Source organism: Eumetopias jubatus, unplaced genomic scaffold (assembly GCF_037043125.1).
Source record: "Eumetopias jubatus isolate StellerSeaLion01/CBP00866 unplaced genomic scaffold, mEumJub1_p1.0 scaffold_16, whole genome shotgun sequence".
In the NCBI taxonomy this organism is placed as follows: Eukaryota; Metazoa; Chordata; class Mammalia; order Carnivora; family Otariidae; genus Eumetopias; species Eumetopias jubatus.
This window is the reverse complement of record NW_028274822.1, coordinates 69,141,483-69,149,980: the sequence shown is the minus strand read 5'-3', so window position 1 is coordinate 69,149,980 and position 8,498 is coordinate 69,141,483. Positions and strand designations below refer to the sequence as shown.

General features: G+C 38.9%; 1 pseudogene; it reads right to left on the bottom strand.

Moving 5' to 3' along the window:
* Positions 1-519: 519 nt before the first annotated feature.
* Positions 520-978, bottom strand: LOC114225248 (ubiquitin-conjugating enzyme E2 N pseudogene; annotated as a pseudogene).
* Between the last annotated feature and the right edge of the window lie 7,520 nt (positions 979-8,498).

The following is an 8,498-nucleotide window of genomic DNA, read 5'->3' as shown; positions in this document are numbered from 1 at the left end:
AACAATCAAGTTTGTCCATCTACAGCATCTAAATAAAGTTAGACTTGGCTAGAGAGCATATTCTAAAGAACTGGTTAGCTTCTTTTAACCAATGCAATTAAATCACCATAAAAAGGGGGAAAGGAGCCCGTAAAATTAAAATAAAACTACCTTTCCCCCTCAAAAAAAGTAATAAAGAAAAACACCCACATCCCTGCAGCTAACCCTGACAAGTACCTTCATTCACAGTGCTTTATACTCAAACCATGATGGGGGAAATGAATAAAAGCAGAGAAGGGCCACTGCTTTTAAACGTTTCACAACAATCCAGATGGTACTTCTAGCCTCTGTCCATACTTTACAACAGTGAATCAGGACAAGGCATAGATTTGCTAATGTGCATTTAATCACCGAAGGACTGAAGATGTCTGGGCTTTTATTCTAATATTTCTAAGATTGTGTCCATTAAATGCAAACAAAAAAGGGAGAAGTCTTGGCAGAACAGGAGAAGTGATGCACACTTGATGATCAGATTGAATTTTAAATATTATTCATGGCATATAGCCTAGTCCATGCTCTAGCTGTTTCTATGGCTTGGGCTTCATTGGTCTTGCACTGCTCTGCTACATCATTTGCTAATGGATCATCTGGATTGGGAACACTTAACAAAGCCTGGATGGATAGCAGAACTGTGTGGATTTGCAGTGCTGGGAACCACTTACCTTTCAAAATATCTAAACATGTTCTTCCCAACTTGTCTACATTAGGATGATAAATTTTGGTCATGAAACATACTTTAGGGGCTGCCATTGGGTATTCTTCTGGTAGGAATAGTTCAAGCTTAAAAGCCCCTCCCTCATAGGGGGAATCCTGGTGGCCAGCAATGACCACATGAAAATAATGGGCATTGCTCTCATCTGGTTCTGCTTTAATGCCAGGAACTGGTTCTGTCAGCAAACACTGGGTTTCCTTGGTAATCCTGAGGGGTAGCCCGGCCATCTTGTCAGATCCCGAGTTCGGTCTCTGGTCTTGACCCTGGCTCTCCAAACTCATTCTATGAGGCCAGCATTACCCTGATCCCAAAACCAGGCAAAGATGTCAGTGAAAAGAATTACAGACCAATATCCCTGATGAACATGGATGACAAAATACTCAACAAGATTGTAGCCAATAGGGTCCAACAGTACATTAAAAGGATTATCCATCATGACCAAGTAGGAATTATTCCTGGGATGCAAAGGTGGTTCAACATTTGCAAATCAATCAATGTGATAGAGCACATTAATAAAAGAAAAGACAAGAACCATATGATCCTCTCAATTGATGCAGAAAAAGCATTTGACAAAATATAGCATCCTTTCCTGATTAAAACTCTTCAGAGTGTAGGGATAGAGGGAATATTCCTCAATGTCATAAAAACCATCTATGAAAAGCCCACAACGAATATCATTCCCAATGGGGAAAAGCTGAGAGCTTTTCCCTTAAGGTCAGGAACACGACAGGGATGCCCACTCTTACCATTATTATTCAACATAGCACTAGAAGTCCTAGCCTCAGCAATCAGACAACAAAAAAATAAAAGACATTCAAATTGGCAAAGAAGAAGTCAAACTCTCTCTCTTCACAGATGACATGATACTTTATGTGGAAAACCCAAAAAACTCCACCCCCAATTACTAGAACTCCTACAGAAATTCAGCAACGTGGCAGGATACAAAATCAATGCACAGAAATCAGTTGCATTTCTGTACACTAAGAATGTGTGGAATCTATTCCATTTACAATATCACCAAAACCCATAAGATTCCTAGGGATAAACCTAACCAAAGAGGTAAAGGATCTATACTCTAGAAACTACAGAACACTTATGAAAGAAATTGAAGAAGACACAAAGAGATGGAAAAACATTTCATGCTCATGGATTGGAAGAATAAACATTGTGAAAATGTCTATGCTGCCCAGAGCAATCTACACTTTCAATGCCTTCCCTATTAAAATACCATTGGAATTTTTCACAGAGCTGGGACAAACAATCCTAAAATTTGTATGGAACCAGAAAAGACCCTGAATCGCCAGGGGGAATGTTGAAAAAGAAAACCAAAGCTGGAGGCATCATGATGCCTGACTTCAAGCTCTGTTACAAAGCTGTGATCATCAAGACAGCATGGTATTGGCAAAAAAACATGCAAATAGATCAGTGGAACAGAATAGAGACCCCAGAAATGGACCTTCAACTCTATGGTCAACTAATCTTCAACAAAGCAGGAAAGAATATCTAATGGAAAAAAAGATGGTCTTTTCAGTAAATGGTTCTGGGACAATTGGACAGCCACATGAAGGAGAATGAAACTGGACCATTCCCTTACACCATATACAAAGATAAACTCAAAATAGATGAAAGACCTCAATGTGAGACAGGAATCCATCAACACCCTAGAGGAAAACATAGGCAGTAACCTCTTCAACATCGGCCACAACAACTTCTTTCAAGACACATCTCCAAAGGCAAGGGAAACAAAAGTGAAAATGAACTTTTGGGACTTCTGCAAGATAAAAAGCTTTTGCACGGCAAAGGAAATAGTCAACAAAACAAAGAGGCAACCCACTGATTGGGAGAAGATATTTGCAAATGACATTACAGATAAAGCGCTGGTATCCAAGATCTAGAAAAAACTTCTCAAACTCAACACCCAAAAAACAAATAATTAAGTCAAAAAATGGGCAGAAGACATGAACAGACACTTCTTCAAAGAAGACATACAAATGGCTAACAGACACATGAAAAAATGTTCATCATCATTAGCCATCAGGGAAATTCAAATCAAAACCACATTGAGATATCACCTTACACCAGTTAGAATGGCAAAAATTGACAAGGCAAGTAACAACAAATGTTGGAGAGGTTGTGGAGAAAGGGGAACCCTCTTACACTGTTGGTGGGAATGCAAGCTGGTACAGCCACTCTGGAAAACAGTATGGAGGTTCCTCAAGACATTAAAAATAGAACTACCCTATGACCCTGCAATTGCACAACAAGGTATTTACCTCAAAGATACAGATGTAGTGAAAAGAAGGGGCACATGCACCCCAATGTTCATAGCAGCAATGTTCACAGTAGCCAAATGGTGGAAGGAGCTGAAATGCCCTTCAACAGATGAGTGGATAAAGAAGATGTGGTCCATATATACAATGGAATATTACTCAGCCATCAGAAAGGATGAATATCCACCATTTGCATTGACATGGATGTAACTGGAGGGGATTTTGCTAAGTGAAATAAGTTAAGCAGAGAAAGACAATTATCATATGGTTTCCCTCATATGTGGAACATAAGGAATAGAACAGCGGACCACAGGGGAAGGGAGGGAAAACTGAATGGGAAGAAATCAGAAAGGGAGACATACCATGAGAGACTCTGGACTCTGGGAAACAAAATGAGGGTTATAGAAGGGAGGGGGGTGGGGGATGGGGTAACTGGGTGATGGGTATTAAGGAGAGCATGTGTTGTGATGAGCACTGGGTGTTATATGCAACTAATGAATCGTTGAACACTACATCAAAAACTAATGATGTACTATATGTTGGCTAATTGAACATAATAAAAAAATAAATAAAAGGCAAATCACAGACCTCAAGAAAAAATGTTTGCAATTCATATGCAAATAATAAATATATAGACTAAAGAATAGCTATAAATGAATGAAAAATTTATAAAATATATCAAGAAATTCACGGAAGAAAAACAAATAGCTAATAAATATATGTAAATACATGCGATCTCACTAAGTGGAGAAACACAAATTTAAAAAATTAAATTATTTTTCAACCATCAAATTGATAAAAATGAGTTAAGATTGATAATATAGGGGCGCCTGGGTCGCTTAGTCGGTTAAGCAGCTGCCTTCGGCTCGGGTCATGATCCCAGGGTACTGGGATTGAGCCCCACACTGGGCTCCCTGCTAGGCGGAGACCCTGCTTCTCCCTCTCCCTCTGCGTGCTGCTTTGCCTGTTTGTGCTCTCTCTCTATCTCTCTGTCAAATAAATAAATTTAAAAATCTTAAAAAACTATTGATAATATACTCTATAATTACAGATGTGAATAAATAGGAACTTTCATACATGGATGGTGAGAATATAAATTGGTGAATCCTTTTTGGAACAAAATATTAAATGTTTATACCCCTTGCCCCAGTATTCCATTCCTAAGAACCAATCATTAAAGAAAACAAAAGTGGTTAATGGGGGGTGCCTGTGTCGCTCAGTCGTTAAGCATCTGCCTTCGGCTCAGGTCATGATCTCAGGGTCCTGGGATCAAGCCCCGCATCGGGCTCCCTGCTCGTCAGGAAGCCTGCTTCTCCCTCTCCCATTCCTCCTGCTTGTGTCCCCTCTCTCGCTGTCTCTCTCTCTTTCAAAAAATAAAAATAAAATCTTAAGAAAAAAACGTGGTTAATGTACCAAAAGATGAATATCCAGGTACATGTGGTCAAGTATCATTGATAATAGCAAATAATTGAAATCAACATGAATGTTTTTCAGTAGAAAAATGTTCAAATTTTTGGCACCTGATTTTTCAGAATAATGTGCAATTATTAAAAAGGAGGGGTGCCTATATGCACTAATAGGCAAAGATTCCAGGATAAATTTTATATGATGAAGCCAGTCATAGAACAATATATAGAGTAAGATGCATTGTGTAAAAATATGTGTACAAATTAATAGAAAAATTACTTTAACATATGCTTTAAACTGTTAACAGTTATTCTTTGTAAAATTAATGGGAGTAGATGGGAAAGATATCTTGTCAGTGGAGAGTATTTTATTTAATTCTATAGAACAAAGCATTGTTTGAATTTTGTAACAATATGATAGGTGTTTCCTATGTAATTTATTAAAAACATTTTAATGTGCTGATTTACTTCTAAGAAAGTATGTTTTAAAACCACATGTAGTCCTACATAGAGATAACTGTCATTCAGAATGTCAAAAAAACACAGAAATAAAGACAGAGAAATATGTATATTCAAGTAACAATTTCAACAAATAATGTTAATATCGAAATTTAGGTTGTGGTAACTGTTGAACAACTCTGAATATTCTAAAATACACTGAATTGTGCACTTTATTACATTACTTTATTTTTAAAGATTTATTTACTTATTTTATTTTTTTAAGATTTTTTAAGTTATTTGACAGAGAGAGAGAGACAGTGAGAGGAAACACAAGCAGGGGGAGTGGGAGAGGGAGAAGCAGGCTCCCCACTGAGCAGGGAGCCCAATGTGGGGCTCGATCCCAGGACCCAGAGATCATGACCTGAGCTGAAGGCAGACCTTAACGACCGAGACACCCAGGTGCCCCTACTTCTTTTATTTTTTTAAAAGATTTTATTTATTTATTTGAGAGAGAGTGATCAAATGGGGGGAGGGACAGAAGGAGAGGGAGAGGCAGAGAATCTCCAGCAGACTCCATGCTGAGCACAAAGCCCAGTGTGTGACTTGATCTAACGACCCTGAGATCTTGACCAGAGCTGAAACCAAGAGTCCAACACTTAACTGATTGAGCCACCCAGGCACCCCTTATTTACTTAGTTTAGAGGCAGAGAGAGAAAGTGCAAATTGGGGTGGGACAGAGAGAGAGGGAGAGAAGCAGACTCCATGCTGAGCATGGAGCTGGACCCCACAACCTGGGGTCATGACCTGAGCTGAAACCAAGTCAGACACTCAACCAACTGAGCCACCTGGGAGTCCACTGAATTTTACACTTTAAATAGATGCATTTTATCATATGTAAATTATTTTTATAAAGTTGTTTATGAAATCAATGCCTTAATATGCTAACATTTAGCGGGAGATGGCTTTATTTAAGACAGAAGCTAATAATTTCCATTAAGTTCATAAAAATATTTACAACACATTTCTAGCTCACCTCCCCTCAACTATTAGGAAGTATTTCTATTTTCCTTGACATCAGTAAAGTGAGGTTAGGAGGTCACTGTTTTATAGATGAGGAGGTTACTATGTGAGGTAGAGTTGGAAGAGGAATTTCTCCTAAGTGGAAATCTCTAGAAATAGCAAGAATAAGGTAGGGCAATCTACCTGGTGAACAAGAAAAAAAAATTTAGAACAAATGCTCCTAGTTTACACACACATATAGAGTCAGCTCCCTGGCTTTCTAAATTATCGACTTTCTTTTTTTTATTTTTATTTTTTAAAGATTTTATTTATTTATTTGACAGAGAGAGACACAGCGAGAGAGGGAACATAAGCAGGGGGAGTGGGAGAGAGAGAAGCAGGCTTCCCGCTGAGAAGAGAGCCCGATGTGGGGCTCCATCCCAGGACCCCGGGATCATGACCTGAGCTGAAGGCAGATGCTTAACGACTGAGCCACCCAGGCGCCCTAGACTCTTTCTTTATTGACACAAAGGAATAACAAAAGCTAAAAATCAGGTCTATGGTCATCTCATATGATAAAATTACACACTTCTTTCTCCCTTTTGAAATTACCTCCCTTTTGAAGCATAACAAACTCTAAAAGTGAAAAAAATTAGTAAAATTATCCTTTGCTTAATAAATATTTAGTGGCTCAGGGTCATCTGGGTGGCTCAGTCAGTTAAGCGTCTGCCTTTGGCTGGGGTTGTGATCCCAGGGTCCTGGGATCAAGCCCCAAGTTGGGCTCCCTGCTCAGCAGGGATGCTGCTTCTCCCTCTCCCTCTGCCTGCCTCTCTGCCTACTTGTGCTCTCTGTCAAATAAATAGATAAAATCTTTAAAAAAATACATATTTAGTGGTTCAGATAGAGTTCAGGCAAAATAGCCATGGACGAAGACGGCCACTGCCAGGAGAATGGCTTTGACATTCACTATAGTCCTCCATAAAGGCTTCTTAGATGTGTCTCTCAGCTTCTTGTTTTTGGGCTTCTTCCTCCTCTTTGCTCAGTTTGGGGCCTGTCTTCTGCAAACCACAGAATAAGCCATAAGCCTTCCTGAGGCATCCACGGGGTTCCTCAGGATTATCTGAAACAAAAAAGACAAACAAATGATCACAAAATATGGGAAATAAAACCCCTGTAAATGTAGTACAAATGACTATAAAGAATGATTACCATCACTTTTAAGTGTTAGAGGAATCCCTGAGAAAAATATAGATAACTTTGATTATATAAAAATAGAAAACTTTTGCATGGCATAAAGTTCAATAAATAAAGTAAAAACAAGTGACAAACTGGGAAAAAACATTTGCATCTTATACCACAAAGGGTTTAATATCCTTAATATACAATGGACATTTAAAAATAGAGAAGAAAAGACTTCCAACAACCCCATGTAGACACATATACATACATAGATAAACAGTTCTTAAATTCACTCAAAAAAGAGAAATTTGAAAGGATAAAGATATGATTATATATAATCATATATATGTATATATATACATATATTATATATATATAATGCAATATTACTCAACCATCAAAAAGAATGAAATTTTCCTATATACAATGACTTGGATGGAGGTACAGTGTATTATGCTAAGTGAAATGAGTCAGAGAAATAGAAATACCACATGATTTCACTCATATGTGGAATTTAAGAAACAAAACAGATGAACATAGGGGAAGGGAAAAAAAAGAGAAGAAGGCAAACTATAAGAGACTCAACCATAGAGAACAAACTGAAGGTTGCTGGAGGGGAGGCGGGTGGGGGGATAGGCTGAATGGGTGATGGGTATTAAGGAGGGCACTTGTTATGTTGAGCACTGAGTGTTATATGTAAGTGATGAGTCACTAAATTCTACCCCTGAAACCAATATTACACTGTATGCTGATTAACTAGAATTTATTAATTTTTTGAAAGATTTTATTTATTTATTTGACAGAGAGAGAGCACAAGCAGGGGGAGTGGCAGGTAGAGGGAGAGGGAGAAGCATGCTTCCCATTGAGCAAGGAGCCTGATGCGGGCCTCAATCCCAGGACCCTGAGATCATGACCTGAGCCAAAGGCAGCTGCTTAACCGACTGAGTCACCCAGGTGCCCTAGAATTTATTAAATTTTTAAAAAAGATTTTATTTATTTATTTGACAGAGAAAGACACAGCAAGAGAGGGAACACAAGCAGGGGGAGTGGGAGAAGCAGGCTTCTCGCCGAGCAGAGAGCCTGATGCAGGGCTCCATCCCAGGACCCTGGGATCATGACCTGAGCTGAAGGCAGACGCTTAACGACTGAGCCACCCAGGTGCCCCGAATTTATTAATTTTTTAAAAAAGATTATATTTAATTATTTTAGAGAGAGAGAGCACAAGTGGGAGGGGCAGAGGGAGAGGGAGAGAGAATTTTAAGCAGATGCTGCCCTGAGCACAGAGCTCCACATGGGGCTCGATCTCACAACACTGAGTCAAAATCAACATATTTTAAGAAAAAAGAAAAAGAAGAAGATAACAGGAGAGGAAGAATGAAGGGGAGTAAGTCAGAGGGGGAGACGAACCATGAGAGATGATGGACTCTGAAAAACAAACTGAGGGTTCTAGAG